This window comes from Trifolium pratense, linkage group LG5 (assembly GCF_020283565.1).
Source record: "Trifolium pratense cultivar HEN17-A07 linkage group LG5, ARS_RC_1.1, whole genome shotgun sequence".
NCBI classification, from domain to species: Eukaryota; Viridiplantae; Streptophyta; class Magnoliopsida; order Fabales; family Fabaceae; genus Trifolium; species Trifolium pratense.
In genome coordinates this window covers 32,394,858-32,413,098 of record NC_060063.1, presented here as the reverse complement: position 1 = coordinate 32,413,098, position 18,241 = coordinate 32,394,858, and the positions used below count along the sequence as shown (strand labels likewise).

General features: G+C 35.7%; 2 long non-coding RNA genes across 3 annotated transcripts; one reads left to right on the top strand and one right to left on the bottom strand.

Moving 5' to 3' along the window:
* Nucleotides 1-4,364: 4,364 nt before the first annotated feature.
* LOC123885223 lies at nucleotides 4,365-6,343 on the bottom strand. The gene is made up of 3 exons (XR_006801107.1): nucleotides 6,187-6,343; nucleotides 5,295-5,353; nucleotides 4,365-4,663 (listed from the first exon to the last, which is right to left on the bottom strand). It is a non-coding gene; the product is annotated as an uncharacterized LOC123885223 (long non-coding RNA).
* A 6,307-nt stretch (nucleotides 6,344-12,650) lies between these two features.
* LOC123884787 lies at nucleotides 12,651-15,111 on the top strand. 2 transcript variants are annotated; one of them, XR_006800924.1, is made up of 4 exons: nucleotides 12,651-12,838; nucleotides 14,270-14,418; nucleotides 14,651-14,928; nucleotides 15,000-15,111. It is a non-coding gene; the product is annotated as an uncharacterized LOC123884787 (long non-coding RNA). The 2 variants fall into 2 exon arrangements; XR_006800923.1 differs by having other exon boundaries at nucleotides 14,270-14,396; nucleotides 15,000-15,093.
* The last annotated feature ends 3,130 nt before the right edge of the window (nucleotides 15,112-18,241 follow it).

Genomic DNA, 18,241 nt, shown 5'->3' with positions numbered 1-18,241 from the left:
TATTTTTCCTCGACTGTGATTCTCAACCCTAACTCTTAAAAATATTTTAAAGACATTTCCTAACTCACGCCGATATATAAAACTTCGGGTTAAATTTTAAAAGAATTCCGAGTTCGAAAGATTTCGGAACGTCGGACAAATTTTAGATCGTTTTATAAGAAAATAGGTTAACGCGAAAAATGAAATTCTAAAAACACAGGAACGTTCGCTCTCTCAAAAGAAGACCAACAAAACAAACCCCAAACAATTCTGACACTCAAGCGAGAAACAGACACGATCTCAGCAAATAATGTCGTTAATCGACGATACTCGAACTAACTAAACGAAACTCGAATCCAACCTACCAAAACTCAAGGTTCCCAAACCAACCTACGATACAAGGTAAGACTCTCAACAACAAACGACTCTCGAAATCGAAACCTACGCGAAAAACCAAGCAAAAAGGGCTACAACTCTCATGTTGGCCATAAAAACCAATTCAAAACGCAAAGGGGTCAAAAAGACACATATCTGTTCCTACTTCAACCAAACAAACATAAATCAACTTGCGCCAAGACTCAACAACATATAATTTCACCAAGCACATAATTATTTTTAACGATTAATAACCTATATTTAAACGATAAAATACGTAAATAAGCTTGTGGAAATTCGAGGTCTTACATTACTCCGCAACAAAAAAGAAGTTTCGTCCTCGAAACTCAAACGTCGATAAATAATCCCGGATATTGCTCCTTTATTTTGCTCTCAAGCTCCCAAGTCGCATCTCCGGTAACCTCGTTCCAAATAACTTTGACTAACGGTATCTCTTTCGTCCTCAAACTCTTCATCTTTCTATCCGCAATCTTAATTGGTGGAACCTCAAACGACAAATTTTCCTTAAGTTGAATATCGTCTGGTGTGATAACATGTGAAGGGTCCGAAATATATTTCCTCAATTGCGACACATGAAACACGTCATGAATCCTTGATAAAACCGGTGGTAAAGCAATACGGTAGGCCACTTTTCCTATTCTCTCCGTAATCTGATACGGTCCAATAAACTTTGGTGTTAACTTCTTTGCTTTCAAAGCTCTCCCCACGCCCGTGGTAGGTGTAACTCGAAGAAAAACATGCTCTCCCGCTTCAAATTCCAAAGGTCTACGACGTTTATCCGTATAACTTTTCTGGCGATCCTGAGAAACTTTCAACCTCGCTTGGATTTGCCTCACTTTATCCGTTGTCTGTTGCACCATCTCAGGTCCTAATATCATACTTTCTCCACCTTGATACCAACATAACGGTGTCTGACATCTCCTCCCATAAAGTGCCTCATAAGGAGCCATACCAATGCTCGAATGATAACTGTTGTTGTAGGTAAATTCTATCAATGGTAGCACGTCGTCCCAACTTCCTTGTTCATCCAACACACAAGCTCTTAATAAGTCCTCCAATGACTGATTAGTTCTCTCTGTTTGACCATCTGTTTGTGGATGATAAGCCGAACTCAATCTTAACTTAGTTCCCAACGCTTCATGAAGTGTTGTCCAAAAATGTGAAGTAAACTTTGGGTCTCTATCCGAAACAATACTCGTAGGTATTCCATGTAATTTCACAATCTCTGCAATGTAGAGGTCAGTTAACTTCTCCGTAGTATCTGTAATCTTGACAGCTAGAAAATGAGCGGATTTCGTCAAACGATCCACTATCACCCAAATCGAATCTTTCTTTTTCTTTGTCTTAGGCAAACCCGTGACAAAGTCCATTGAAATACTGTCCCACTTCCATTCCGGAATATCCAATGAGTGTAACAACCCAGCAGGTTTCTGATGTTCCACCTTCGCTTTCTGACACGTCAAACACGATGCCACATACTCCGCAACATTCCTTTTCATACTCGGCCACCAAAAATCTTTCCTCAGATCCTGATACATCTTGGTAGCTCCAGGGTGAATACTTAACTTACTCTTGTGAGCCTCTTCCAAAACGGTATTTCTCAAATTATTAACATCTGGCACACAAACTCGCCCATTACATCTCAGAATATTATCCGGCCCTACTTTAAATTATGTGGTCGTTCCTCGTACTATCAAATCTCTCTTCGCCATAAGCAACTTGTCATCTTGACAATTTGCAATCTCTTCCAAAAATCCACTTGAAATTGTAATCATACCGAACTTTAGAACTCCAGGTGCAAACTTAACCGAAAGGTGCAAATCTCGAAACTTCTATAGTAACTCTTGTTGACTTGCCATTACAGCTGAACACGCCGATACACTCTTTCTACTCAAGGCATCTGCCACCACATTAGCCTTCCCGGGGTGATACTCCAAAGTAAAGTGAAAATCCTTAAGCGTTTCCATCCAACGTCTCTGTCGCATATTCAATTCTTTCTGATCAAACAGATACCTCAGACTTTTATGATCACTGAACACCACAAAAGTACAACCATACAGATAGTGCCTCCAGATCTTCAAAGCAAAAACCACCGCAGCCAATTCCAAATCATGAGTGGGGTAGTTCTTCTCATGCACTTTCAACTGACGCGATGCATAAGCCACCGCTTTCCTATGTTGCATCAACACACAACCAAGCCCTTGATGCGACGCATCACAATACACTTCATACGGTTCGTCCGACTGTGGTAAAATCAACACTGGTGATGTAGTCAAACGCTCTTTCAACAACTGAAAACTAGATTCACATTTATCAGTCCAAGCAAAAGGTTGATCTTTTCTAGTAAGTTGCGTCATAGGTGCCACAATCTTTGCAAAACCCTCGATAAATCTCCGATAATAACCCGCAAGACCAACAAAACTCCTCACTTCAGTAACAGTTTCGGGTTGTTTCCATGAAAGCACAGTATCAATCTTAGCCGGATCCACAGCTATACCCTCTTTAGATATAACATGACCAAGAAAATTCACTTTTTCCATCCAAAATTCACACTTTGACGGATTAGCATACAACTCACGGTCGCGTAAAACTTGCAAAACCAACCGAAGATGCTCTTCATGCTCTTCTTCACTCCTCGAGTACACAAGTATATCATCAATAAACACCACCACGAACTTATCCAAGAACGGATGAAATACTCTATTCATATAATCCATAAAAATTGCAGGTGCATTCGTCACTCCAAATGGCATTACCAAATACTCATAATGTCCATAACGCGTACGAAAAGCCGTTTTCTGAATATCTTCATTCCTCACTCTTATCTGGTGGTAACCCGACTTCAAGTCAATCTTGGAAAACACCGATGCATCTTTCAATTGATCCATTAAATCGTCAATTCGAGGCAAAGGGTAACGATTCTTAATGGTCACTTTGTTCAACTTCCGATAATCCACACACAACCTTGACTTCCCGTCCTTCTTCTTAACCAACAAAACCGGTGCTCCCCACGGAGACACACTCGGCCTAATAAAACCTTTCTGCAACAAGTCCTCAATCTGACTTTTCAACTCTACTAACTCAGCTGGAGCCATACGATAAGGAGACTCAGAAATTGGTCCGGTACCCGGTTGCAAATCAATAAAGAACTCCACTTCTCTGACTGGTGGAAAACCCGGAATCTCTGATGGAAAAACATCCTGAAATTGTTGGACCACACGCACTTCTCCCACAAGAATTTCCGAACTTACTTCCATACTAGCAAGTGACACAAACTCAGTCTCTCCATTATTCAAAGACACTACAAGCCTATTAGCAGACAAATATTTAGCAACTCCCGGCTCGGGAAAGAACGCTAACTTACGAGCACAATCCAGAATAACGTAATGGTAAGACAACCAATCCATCCCGAGAATGATCTCGAGAGACTTAAGGGGCATACAGATCAGATTAATCAAAAACTCCCTATTTTGAATTACTACCGGACAATGCAGACATGCAGTATTAACCATTAATTCTTTTGCAGGCGTTGAAACATTTAGATCAAACATGAGCGGAGAAATAACCAAATTGTTAATTTACTCCTTTTCCAATTCCACAGAGTTCCACGTCCAAGAAAATCAAACGTTAAATATATAAGTCTATGTTTGGTGAAAGACACGACTAAATCAAGGAGACACTCTAACACTCACGAAACTGACACAACTCTAACTCTAGACCGACCGACTCCAGACTATCTATTCATGTGAACACTTTCCCTGTTTGATAATCTAATAACCTGAGCTCTGATACCAAAAATGTTACAGCCCGATTTTTCAAATAAAAACAATGCGGAAGCAAACAAGGGCATATTTTTTTTTCGAAATAAAACACGCCTTTTAAAAATTTATCAGAGTGCGCGTAACTCGAAATCGGCTCAAGAAATTAAATTACACAAGACAAAATATAATATACAACCAACCATCATATATATATATATAGGGCTTACGGGAAGCAAGTGTTCACCTGAATAATATACATATCAAAAGGGATACAATTAGTTCACGAACCACAAAGACGGTTACGTGAACCTAATGTATCGCAAGGCCACTAAGGCACCATAAGTATAATAGTCTGTCAAGGTACTACATCTCAAAATAAACTAGAAACGTAAGCAAAATGAACTAAGACTCTAGGTCTGATCAAATGGATGTGGTGGAGAACGTCTCATCACAAACACCACAATCCTAAGAGCGCTCCAAATCAATCTCATCCTCGTGGCCGACGGCACCACGCTCATGAATGTCATCTAGGGGTGGGAGGAGCCCGCGATGTATACATGCAAAAGTAAGGGTCACCAACAGTAACAAATAGGCAAATAGCATTTAACATAAATACAAGTATTGAGCAATTAACATGTATACAAATATTAGGCAATTACCACAAAGTCGCACACAAGCATAATAAATAAAATGCGCACATAGCCTAATGCAAAACTCTAATGAATGGTGGTGTCATTCACTGTGCACCACTGGGACGCCATTCACTGTACGTCACCGTGACGCCATTCACTGTACGTCACATGCATGATTTCCGGAAATTAACCTCACCGCAGGGAGTCGTAAACATTCTAGTAATGCCATTCACTGTACATCACAAGCTTACTAAAAGAAATAGATAAGAGACTCTTGTGTAACGTCATTCACTGTGCGTTACGAGTCTAATACTCAAAAATACAAAAGACATTTAGTAACGCCATTCACTGTACGCACATGTCTACCAATGAATGCATGAACATATAACTTCACATCATATGCTAATGCAACCCTACAAACCATCCAAAAATGAATACATTTCACATGCATTTCAAACAAATTCAAACATCAAATATTTCATGGCTTTTGACATAATTTAAAGTCATGGATAGAAGATTCCCTTACCTCGGCAAAAGTTTCCAATCACACAATCGAACGCGCAATTAAACACCGTTACTCGTTTCCTAAAATAATACACATAATACCATAAGTCACTCTCCGACAAAACCAAAGGAACGAACCTATTCTACACAATCGAAAGGGGTTCTAAGGATACGTTCTAACACTCTCGGATAGTGTTTTCGAGACCTCCCTAATTGATCACCAATTCAAGTAAAACTCTTTTAAACACAATTTTCGACCAAATAGTTTTCAAACTAAAATGACCATAACACATTCAATTCTTGTCCAATCGAGACGAACCATACGCCAAACTCTTCGTCTCGAAAAGACGGATCAAATGGTTAAGTTTTTTTGGAACTGGAACAATTTTAAATGGACGAAAATGCCCCTGCACAGTTTGTCCAGAATTGAGAAATCAAGGCATTCTCCCACAAATTTTCATTTTTAAAACCATAGCCTTGATCACCTAGCTCTTAAGATAATTTTCTTGCATACCCAAAACATTTTCCAAACACACCCAAAATTCATGAAATTTTCATAAAATTCACTAAGTGTTTTATGACAAAAATTTTATTTTTCTCACAAATGATTTTTGACAATGTTTTCTAGCTCACAAACACATTCTAAACACTTCTCTCCTATGCACAAAATGTCATTAGACTACTCATTGATCAAGAGAATTTTCGAAAACCCTAGACTAGAGAGAAATCCATGAAAAATTCAATAGCTAAAGGAATCAAGAGAAACAAAGCCTAATCCATGTTAGTTTAACAACAATGAAGCTTTTCCATGGATTAAAACTCTTTTTCACAAGTTAAGAAATTTTTCATAGAGTTTAGAGTTAAGAAAAAAATCATGAGAAAAACTAGTGAAATGAAGAGAAAGAATGATATACCTCAAGAAGGAAATGAGCTAGCAAAGAACTAATGGAAAGCAAGCTTGATCTTTAATGAAAATGGTGGAAAGGAAAAATTTATGAAGATGGGGTTTAAGAGAGGAGAAGCCACGGCAAAGAGAAGAAGAAAGGAGAAAGAAAAAGTGATCTTTTGATTTTGGCTAAGTACAAAAAGCAATGTGACCTTCCTTCACAAGTAAAGCCTAGGCATTCCCTAGCCATTGGATCAAAAAGCAAATTGAATCCTCACCATTAGATCTTTTACTTTTGTGACAAAGATAATTTTCATAAAGTTTAGAGATTAGAACCCTCCACAGACTAGTCGCGTTACGCTCACGGACAAAAGTCGCGAAATAAGAAAATTAAGAATTTAAATGTCCGTTAAAAATGGTTTACGAAAAGTTACTCGAAATATTTTTCCTCGATTGTGATTCTCAACCCTAACTCTTAAAAATATTTTAAAGACATTTCCTAACTCACGCCGATATATAAAACTTCGGGTTAAATTTTAAAAGAATTCCGAGTTCGAAAGATTTCGGAACGTCGGACAAATTTTAGATCGTTTTATAAGAAAATAGGTTAACGCGAAAAATGAAATTCTAAAAACACAGGAACGTTCGCTCTCTCAAAAGAAGACCAACAAAACAAACCCCAAACAATTCTGACACTCGAGCGAGAAACAGACACGATCTCAGCAAATAATGTCGTTAATCGACGATACTCGAACTAACTAAACGAAACTCGAATCCAACCTACCAAAACTCAAGGTTCCCAAACCAACCTACGATACAAGGTAAGACTCTCAACAACAAACGACTCTCGAAATCGAAACCTACGCGAAAAACCAAGCAAAAAGGGCTACAACTCTCATGTTGGCCATAAAAACCAATTCAAAACGCAAAGGGGTCAAAAAGACACATATCTGTTCCTACTTCAACCAAACAAACATAAATCAACTTGCGCCAAGACTCAACAACATATAATTTCACCAAGCACATAATTATTTTTAACGATTAATAACCTATATTTAAACGATAAAATACGTAAATAAGCTTGTGGAAATTCGAGGTCTTACAATACCTCTGTAGACCTTTTGATCTACTTTTCCTTCTTCTTCTGACTTGCTCATGTTGGTAGTTGGATGCATAGGAGTGTTCATTATCTTGCAATCATCTAGGTTGAATTTCTTCAGAAGTTCCTTGGTATACTTTGATTGATGAACATAAGTTCCTTCCTTCTTCTGATTGATTTGAATTCCAAGAAAGAACTTCAATTCTCCCATCATGCTCATTTCAAATTCATCCTGCATTATCTTAGAAAAGTTCTTGCACAAGGAAGCATTAGTTGAACCAAAAATAATATCATCAACATAAATTTGAATGATTAAAATGTCTTCTTTAGTTGTTTTTCTAAAGAGTGTGCAGTCAACCTTCCCTTTTTCAAAACCCTTTTCAAGAAGGAAATTACTGAGTCTATCATACCAAGCTCTTGGAGCTTGTTTCAGACCATACAGTGATTTCTTCAATTTGAAAACATGTTCTGGATTTGAGATATCTTCAAAACCAGGGGGTTGCTTAACATACACTTCTTCAGAAATAAAACCATTTAAGAAGGCACTCTTAACATCCATTTGATACAAAGTTATTCCATGATTAACAGCATAAGATAGAAGTAACCTGATTGCTTCAAGTCTAGCAACTGGTGCAAAGGTTTCAGTATAGTCAATCCCCTCTTGCTGACTATAACCTTGTGCGACCAATCTAGCCTTGTTTCTTACCACTTCACCTTGTTCATTCAGCTTGTTTCTGAATACCCATTTTGTTCCAATAATGTTCTTGTGTGAAGGTTTAGGCACTAGAGTCCACACATCATTCCTTTGAAATTGATTCAGCTCTTCTTGCATTGCTACAATCCAAGCATCATCTTTCAGAGCTTCATCAATCTTTGAAGGTTCCATCATTGAGATAAGACCAACTAAAGATTCCTCATTTCTTAGTTGAGATCTTGTCTTCCTTGGACTATCCTTGTTGCCTAAGATCAGTTCCTCTGGATGTGATGATTTGTATTTGAAGGTATTTCTTGGGGGCTCATCATCTTCAGACTCATCAACATCAGGTTCAGCAGTTGCTTCAGTTCTTTGTTGTTCAGAGTCTGTAGGAACTGTTATGTTCAGAGGTTCTTCAGAGAATGGATGTTCTGAGTAGTTTGGAATATCTGAATATTGATCTTCTGATACTTGAAATCTAGACAAACCTTCCACAAGCTCTGACACTTGGTCAGGCTCTTTGTCATCAAATTTGACATGCATGGTTTCTTCCACAGTATGTGTTTCAGAAATATACAATCTGTATGCTTTTGAGCGTTCAGAATATCCTATAAAGATACCCTTATAACCTCTAGCATCAAATTTCTTTAGATGGACTTTGTTATTTAAGATGTAACACGTACATCCAAACTGATGAAAATAAGAAATATCAGGTTTTCTTCCTTTGAACAATTCATAAGCAGTTTTGTTCAACTTAGATCTGATATAGATTCTATTTTGAACATAACATGCTGTGTTTACAGCTTCTGCCCATAAAAACTTTGCTACATTTGTTTCATGCATCATGGTTCTGGCCATTTCTTGCAGAGTTCTATTCTTCCTTTCTACAACCCCATTTTGTTGAGGAGTTCTAGGAGAAGAGAATTCATGCAGAATGCCATATTTTTCACAAAAGTTTTCAAAAGGTTCATTTTCAAATTCTCCACCATGATCACTTCTAACTTTTAAAATAGTGCAGCCTTTTTCATTTTGAATTTGTTTGCAGAAGATGCTAAACTCATCATAAGCTTCATCTTTTGTTCTTAGGAATTTTACCCAAGTCCATCTACTGTAGTCATCAACAATCACTAATCCATACTTCTTTCCATTGATAGAGGCAGTGTGAACTGGCCCAAAAAGATCAATGTGAAGAAGTTCCAATGGTCTTGAGGTAGAGACAATGTTCTTAGGTTTAAAAGATGATTTTGTAATCTTTCCTTTTTGACATGAACCACAAAGTGTGTTTGAGTGATATTTGATTTTAGGTAAACCTCTGACAAGGTCAAGCTTGCTAAGCTTAGAGATTAATCTCCAGTTAGCATGGCCTAACCTCTTATGCCAGATCCATTTTTCTTCACTCAAGGTCAAAAGACACAACACTTTTTGTTCATTCAAGTCAGAAAGATTAATTTTATAAACATTATTCTTTCTCAGACCTTTGAATACCATGGAGTTATCAGATTGTTTAGACACAGTACATGATTCCTTATTAAAGACAACTACATAACCATTGTCGCAAAATTGACTTATGCTCAATAGGTTATGTTTGAGTCCATCAACTAACCAAACATCATTAATGGATAGGGAAGAATTACCTACTGTACCTGTACCTATTATCTTTCCTTTTTGATTACCTCCAAAGCCAACAGATCCTCCTTCTTTCATAGTCAGCTTAGAAAATAGTTGTTTGTCACCAGTCATATGCCTTGAACATCCACTATCCAGATACCATGAGTGTTTCATGATACTTCTTTGAGTGGCATGCTGTATGAGAAACAACTTTAATCATTGCGATAGAACTCTTCATCAAGGTTAATGATAAAGTCATCCCAGTATTCTTCCTCTTCATTTTTCAAGTTCTGATTGTTAACTTGAGAACTTGTCAGCCATTTGTCTAGGACATAAGCCCTTCTTCCTTTGCATAGGACTTGTTTCCATACTCTAGGTAGGACATATCCTTTCCTAGTTGGTAAATCTGAATGATACATTATTTCAGCTTTTGGTACCCATCTTCTGGGTCCATGCTTGTTAGTCCATAAATGCTTACTATGTTGTCTAGTGTTAGAGAAAGATCTTGGTTTGGAATAATGACCTTTTTGAAACCTTTTCTTTTGAAATTTGTTATTATTCCAGGATTTGGATTGTTTATGATTCCAGGGTTTGTATTTATCACCAATCTCATGTTCTGATTGATTATATCTACTGACTCTAGAATCATAAATAATCTGAGTCCTGTAATTCATCTGAGATTTAGAATTTTTTCTTTTAAAAACTTCTGATCTTTTAGATTGACTGGCTTCAGGTACTGAAGTTCCTTTGGATCCAGAATTTGAAGTCTCAGATGTTGAAGCTTTCAGAACATCTGAACTAATGTTTTCAGGTTCTGAACAACTTCTATCTTCTGAACTTTTCTTTCCAGATCCTGAGGCACTTGGTTCCTCTGAGCTGTCAGCTTCTGAATCACTCAGATCATCATTGTCATTTTCAACAATACCAGGATTCTTTCCCTCTTCACTTGGTGGAACAACATAATAAACCCAAGATTTTCCAACCTTTTTGGCAAAGGTTTTTAGCTTTGAATATGTTCTACCATATTCATAGCGAAGTCCTTCTCCTCTATGTCTCAAAACATTATAAATTCTACTAGCAGCTTTGCTCTTCCCAAGGTTGAGATGCACAAACTGTTGAAGAGCTATTTCCTGCTCATCAATAGGTTTGTGACAAACAGCACAACCCTTTTCAAAGTCATTTACTCTATTCAGAGTTTCTTGATATAGACCTTGAAAATGTTCTGCTTGTTCAGTCAGAGTGTTAAGTTTTTCTTGTAAAACTTTTTGTTTACTTAACACTCTGAGATGTTTCTCAATGACCTTGTTAAGTGCAGTTATAAGTTGAGATTTAGAACAGTCAGAAAATACCTCATCTGTTACTTCAGAATCTGATTCTGATTCTGATTCATCCTCTGAGTCTGCATCTGAGTCAGTTGAAGCCATCAGGGCTAGATTTGCCTCTTCTTCTTCCTCAACTTCTTCCTCAGATGATAGCTCTTCAAAAGTAGCCATCAGACTCTTTTTCAATTTGCTCTTGAATTGTTGCTTCTTTGAGCTGTATCTTTTGCTTTTGTCTTTAGCAGACATTTCTGGACAATCAGCAATAAAGTGTCCTGGCTTCTTACAGTTGAAGCAGTTCTTCTGATCATCCTTTTTGCTGACAAAATTTCTGGAGCTGTTACCTCTGAAATTTCTTTTGTTAAATCTGTTCCATTGCTGAAACTTGGTGAATAAAGCAAACTCATCTTCACCCATTTCCTCCTCTTGACCATCTGCAGAAGATTCCTCCTCAATGTCAAGAAGCTGAGTCTTAAGAGCTTTAGAAGGAGTCCTAGTTGACTGTAAAGCCACAGACTTGGACTTCTTCTTAGCTTCTGAATCAGCATTCAGAACCATCTCATGACTTCTGAGATTGCTTATCAGAGCCTCAAGACTCAGAGTCTTGAGATTTTGAGCTTCTTCTATTGCAGTGACCTTAGGTCTCCAAGCAATAGGAAGACTTCTCAGAATCTTCTGAACATGATCATAGGTGGAATAACTCCTCTTAAGAGCTTTAAGACCAGATACAAGGATTTGAAACCTTGTAAACATAGTCTCAATGTTTTCATCTTGTTGCATACACTACTAGAAAAAGTTCAAATACCGACGGAATTTAGAGACGAAATTTATTTCTTCTCTATTAGAGACGAAATTAGAGACCAAAAAAAACAATCAGAGACGAAAAATAAAATATATGTACTAGTGACCGATGTTAGAGACGGAATATTCGGTCTCTAAATCATTCTGTCTCTAAATTCGTCTCTACTTGATTATTTCTTTAATTATAAATAGATAACAATAGTTGGAGACGGATTTTAGAGACAAACTTTAGTTGTGTCTAATGTTTTCCGTCTCTGTATCTGTCTCTAATCGGTCAACTTGTTATTAAAATAGTGAAAATTTTGTTAGAGACGGAAAAGATCTGTCTCCGTATATTGTTGTCTATATTAAATTAACACAATACTATTTCATTTTGCGCCAATTTTTTGCCGCCTAGACATTTATTTAGAATTTTAAGAGATTTTTTCTTCATTGTCCGGCCAAACTAATTATATTATTTCATTAGACAAAATTATCTTCTTTTTTTTAACCCTAAGTCACTTTTTGCCCACTTCACACCAGTCCACCGCTTCCTCTCGTTTTCACCCTTCACACCATTGCTCCGTCACGACCATTATGTCAAGTTATCGCTCACTAATCCTCACTCTGTCAAGGTGTTTGCCTTGCAAAAATAAAAAAAATACAACTTAGCGTCTGTCTTGTTAAATTCAAATATTTTCTTTTCCCTTTGTCCCAAATTATAAACGAAAAAATAAAAATCATACTTATTAAGAAAAATTAAAACATGATAATTTGGAATACATTTTTGTTTTTTTTTTTTGAAATAATTTTAATTGATTTTTCCATTATCCTTTGAATTCCCTCTCAAACAAGTGAAATGTTGAAAACAAAGGGACGATTGAAAACAGAGAGAAACTCTTAATATAATAATAAATAATTAATAATTAATAATAATAATAGTAATAACAGAGGAACAATTCTATAAAAAAAACGAGAGGGATAATTGAAAACAAAGAAAGTCTTAAAGGAGAGGGAACCGAAATTTTCATTCCCTCTGTTATCTCCCTCAAATATTTTCCCCTTTTTATTTCAGTCAAAAACAAAAAACTATCATCGCCGCCCCATGTCTATCATCGCAGCCCCATGTCTATCATCGCCGCCATAGATACTCTCATCGCCGCCCTTGCTGCTCTTCATCGTAGGTTTCACTGCTCTCTTTCGCTCTTTCTCTCCCTCTACATCTCTCTCTCTCTCTCTCTGTGTATGTGTGTTAGTCGCAATTTGGATGTGGATTCTTCAACTGTTAATTGATTTTTGTCTTCAATTTCTGGGTTTATGTTAGTTTTTTGATATTTTGATTACTATGATTTAGGATTTTGAGTTTATGGGTTCAATTTATGTATTCTTCATTTTAGGGTTTGATTCATGGGTTCTTTCTGGTTAATCTTTTTAGTTAGGTTTTTGAGTTCAATTGAATTTAGTACCACCATACAGAACACATGAACCTCAACTCTCCCATTACATATTAAACATCACTTGTTCTGTGAGATGTTGTCTTCAATTTCTCTTAAATTGTTTTATTTTAAGAGTTAAGACTAAGATATTTGCTAATCTAAAAATGCAGAATGTAAAATTTTTATACTTGAACTGTTGAGTATAATTTAGGTCTTACTTTCAGAGTGAAATTTTGACTAAGATATACAAGACCTGTATTAGATGGTATACAATAAGAAAGATTATGACAAAAATGCAGAATGTGAAAACAAAGTCCATGTAGACCCTTGAAACCTCCAATTTAAAAATGACATACAACTATAAAGAAAAGGGTTGGAGCATACATGTTCACTTAAAGCCAAGGGACTTGCATGAACATAACTTAGGTTCAGCCACCACATATCAGTCCTAGTGTTTCCTTGTTTAATTGCTGATTATTTTTTTAGCAAATCCATGACCTGGACTGCCATATCAGTCATTTTTTAGATTGATCCGTCATGTATGTCACTTTTTAGTTTATGTGTATTTTATTGGTTTTGATTCTATTTTTGAGCAGTTTATCTAAGGTTAAGTTAATGTACGAGCCTCAAAAGCTACCAATAGGAGGAAAAAGAGTTCACATATCCCTTGCTTAGCTACAAGTAATTGGTAACTTATTGCAAGAGTGATTGTTTATACTTCAGTTACCATGTCATTCAAAATAGTTTTACAATTTAAATTTCGACTTTGGCTGAACAATCAACATGTATATGATTTTGTTGTTGTGCTTGATATTCCACTTGATTTTAGAAGAGAAAATGTAATTGAGTCATAGTAACTTATCAATGATGTGTTATTATGGTTGTGTTCACTTGAATTTTAATGGATTACATTTAGCCCTTTTTTTTTGGGTATATGTTGTCTACAAGAAATTATGTTTAGTATGTGTATCTAATGCTATATTATGGTTATATTTCTTTTATTAGTTTCTTGGTTCTGTTCTAAGTTAGTTTCTATTGATTATTAAATAAAAATGTGTATGAAACGAGGCTTGTGAACTTGAATTAGTTTACATGATTTATGTTTGAAATTACATATAATTATATCCATATATGTTTGAAATTGCATCTTATTGTAATTTTTCTGATACTTTCAGCTTCGAACCCAAATCTACAGTGAGGGGTGCTATTACGAAAATCTTCAAAGAAAATTTTCAAGGTGCATGGTCATGTTGGAGTGCTGTTGATTCGACCACACGAGATTTTTTATTTGAAGACTTTAAGGTCATTTTATTAAGTAATTGAGGTGTGCTGGTTGTGTTTCATTATGGGATCCAATTGATAATATTGTTTATTGTTTCATTACAGGCTATGCTTGTCATATTACAGATTGTGTTTATATGCTATTAAATTTATCGTTGTTTCTATTGGAGTGTAGATTTGTATATATGCTATTAAAATTGTATACAGGCTATGCTTATCATATGACAGACTGTGTTTGCAACTTTTACACTACTATTTGTATTGTTTGTTTGTAGGCCAAATACAAATGGCTTGAAAAGGATGAAGCTAGCATTAAAAAAGCTTTAATAGTAGGGGAACATTGGCCCTGAAAAATGCTTTGTTCAAGGTTCGTAGTGGTAAAGATAAAAGTGAATGGATTGATGAAGATATGTTAAAAGAATTAAGGGATCAATGGAACGGTGAAACTTGGCAAAATATTTCTAAGATTAATACACAAAACAGAAAGTCTCAAGCTAGACATAATGTGCACAGTGGAGGATCCATTTCTGCCAGAGAACATGCCAAAAAAATGGTTAGTAAATCTGCTTTAGTGAATTTCAATTTAAACATATTATACTAAATTTATGTTGGTTATTGTTTTAGAGGATGGAATTGAATAGAGAGCCAACATGTTTTGATGTTTATCAGAGAATGCATAAACCAAAGGAAAAATCAAATGAGTGGTTTAACAAAGAACAAGCTCTTATAGCTCTAAGTATAAACTAATCTTGTTTAAGTTATAACTTTTAGCAATGTAAATAATATACTAATAGTTACAATTTTTCAGGAAAGTTTCCAAACTAAATTGTTTGAGAGAAATTCTCAAATAGGTGAGGGTAGTAACCAACAATCTGATGATAGTATATACATGGAAGTTGTTGGAGGCATTAACAAGAAGGGACACATATTTGGATTGGGATCTCAAGCTGCCACTATCAAAGAATCTTTGAAATTTTCTCCTTCAATTTCTACTGATGTGGTACAATCAGATAAAGTTGCTGCTACGGAGGCTAAGATTGAAGCATTAACCGTTGAACTTGAGCAAAATAATCTTGAACAAGAAATGTTAAAACAAAAGATGGAGCATTGTGAGCAGATTTTTGGAAGGTTTGTGCCTAATATTAATCAAAACTCTCCGGTTCAACTTGAAAGAGAAGGTGATAAGGAAAATTATGAGATCGATGCTAATGAAAATGATGTGATGGATGATGAAGATTAGCTTTAGTTACTTTCTTTTATGTATTTTTGTTAAATCAATTATATGAATTTTTGTGTCTATGACAATTTTAGGTTTGATATTATATTTAATTAGTGCATTAGTGGTGCACTTGATACTTTGTAAGAATGACATACATTTGGTGTCAATCGAAATTTGATTTTCTCACATTCTAGAATTATATAAATTACATATAGTAGATAAAAATTAATATTTGAAAAATTGTATAAGCATTTAATTGTATAAATGTGTTTTGTCAATATGGAGACGGAATTCTATGCTTAGAGACAAAATTTTTGAGACAGAATTATTTGAATTTAGAGACGGACAATTCTGTCTCCATTAGAGACGGATTTATTATGTTTTGAATTCAATGTTTAGAGACGGATGTTTATTTGATAGTGACAGATAAATTCTGTCTCCAATCAGAGACGGAATATAAAATCCGTCTCTGATAGTTTAGAGACGAGGAAATTAAAGACAGAATCAAATCGGTCTCTAATTCTGTCTCTAACATGCTTAGTGACGGAATATTGGCATTTTAGAGACAGATTTTGCCCGTCGGTATTTAAGATTTTTCTAGTAGTGATAGTGAATAGTTCATATTGCCTTATCAAGAGACTAGCCTTAGCCTCTTGAACCTTTTCATTACCATCATAGGTAGCACACATAGAGTCAAAGATAGATTTAGCAGTAGACTTGTTCTCTATTCTGACATAATCCTCATGTCTAATAGCACCAACAACAATATCCTTTACTCTATGATGCTTAGTGTAGGTTTTTAAGTTAGCTGGTGTGAGTAACTTTCTATGCTCAATGGACAATCTTCCATGTTCATTTAAGTTTTCAAAAGTTACTCCCAGCTCAACCAAATCCCACAACTCATGATCAATAGCAGTAATATTGCTATACAGTCTTTCCTTCCACCACTCAAATAATGATGCATCACCATTGAATATAGGGGCTTTTCTATTGCCACTATGTTCATGTGATTCATTACTTAAGTAGTCAAAACCAAAGGCATTTCTTGGACCACCACCAGCACCACTGGCCTCACCGGCTTCACCGGTAGTTCTAGTACTACTATCGTCTCCTCCAGACATAGTGTTCTCACAAGATCTTTACTGTCTCACTGTTAGGTGAAAGTAACAGACCAGTGCTCTAGATACCAATTGAAGGTGTGAAAACACAAGAAGGGGGGTGGTTGAATTGTGTTTTAGCCAAGTTTAAAACTTTTTCAAGTTCTTAACTTAACTACAATAGCAGCGGATAAATAACACAATAAAACAAGTTAAGAGAGAGAGAGAAATCACACAAGCAATTTATACTGGTTCCTCTCACAAAACGAGAGTAGTCCAGTCCCCTTGCACTTCCAAGGGATTTCACTATAATCACACAAGATTACACCTGCTCAAGCACACAAGCAAGAGACTTCTCAACAATGCTCAAGCACACAAGCTTAAGACTTCTCAACAATGCTCAAGCACACAAGCTTAAGACTTCACAACAATGCTCAAGCACACAAGCTTAAGACTTCACACTTAAGCACACAAGCTTAAGTTTCCTCAAGTAATTGTAAAGTATATGAAAGTATACAGATGCTCTTAGAAGAACCTAACGAGAGCAAATACAAAGAGTACAGAGTATTTGACTAAAGTGCAAAAACACTTGATAAGAGGTTCAGAGCTTGTATACACAGAATTCAGAGTTTGTTCAGCGCACGTTCAATCCTTAATAATTGTTATTTTTATGCAACTGATCCTTCTAGTATATATACCACCAGAAAAGAGTCGTTGCAAAAAGAACCGTTGGAGTTGATAATCTTTTGTCTTCAAGCAGCCTGTCTTGATGCAGTTTGTTTGTATCTAAACTGAGTAAGAGTTTCAGATACTTTGACTACTGCAGAGTAGACTTTCCTTATTCAGCTAACAAGTCTGAAGACCCACGTTCTCAAGTAAGGACAGACAAAACGAGATTAGCTGTTCTGATCAGGCTTGAAAGGTCCTTTTCTTCATTGGTAGAAGAGTTGACTTGCAAAGGGAATCTTTACAGCTTTCAAAAAGATCTTCAGAGGTTGATGAAGCTTTAGTCACTCGAGAAGTTCTGAAGACTTCATCATCTGAAGGTTGTAACTTCTGAAGTCCAACATCTTCTGAGCGCTTGTGAACTTCTGAATTCACATCCTCTGAGCTTCACTCAGAGCTTATCTGATGCTTATATCTGCGCACTTAAAATAAATTTTTAGTCCTTCCAATTGTTTATTAATACTTTGTTATCATCAAAACCTTTATAGATTTAGGGGCAAACATTTTTAAATCAATTTTGTTCCAACAGTTGGTAGATACATGAATTTTTTTAATGAACTTAAAAAATAATTTTATTTTTTATAATAGTGACCCGAAGGAGTAATATTAGTGATCAAAATTTTTTGACAACAAGATCAAAATTGATGATAGAAAATTTTAAAGGACCATTTTATGACCAAAAAAATTAGGGGACAAAAAATGAAAAGTTGATATCGAAGATTAAAAATATATTTAATCCTAAAGTTTATAATTAATTTTTTTTGACTAAAATTTTATAATTAATTTAAAAAGTTATATAATTTAATAGCTTTTGGGCACGGCAA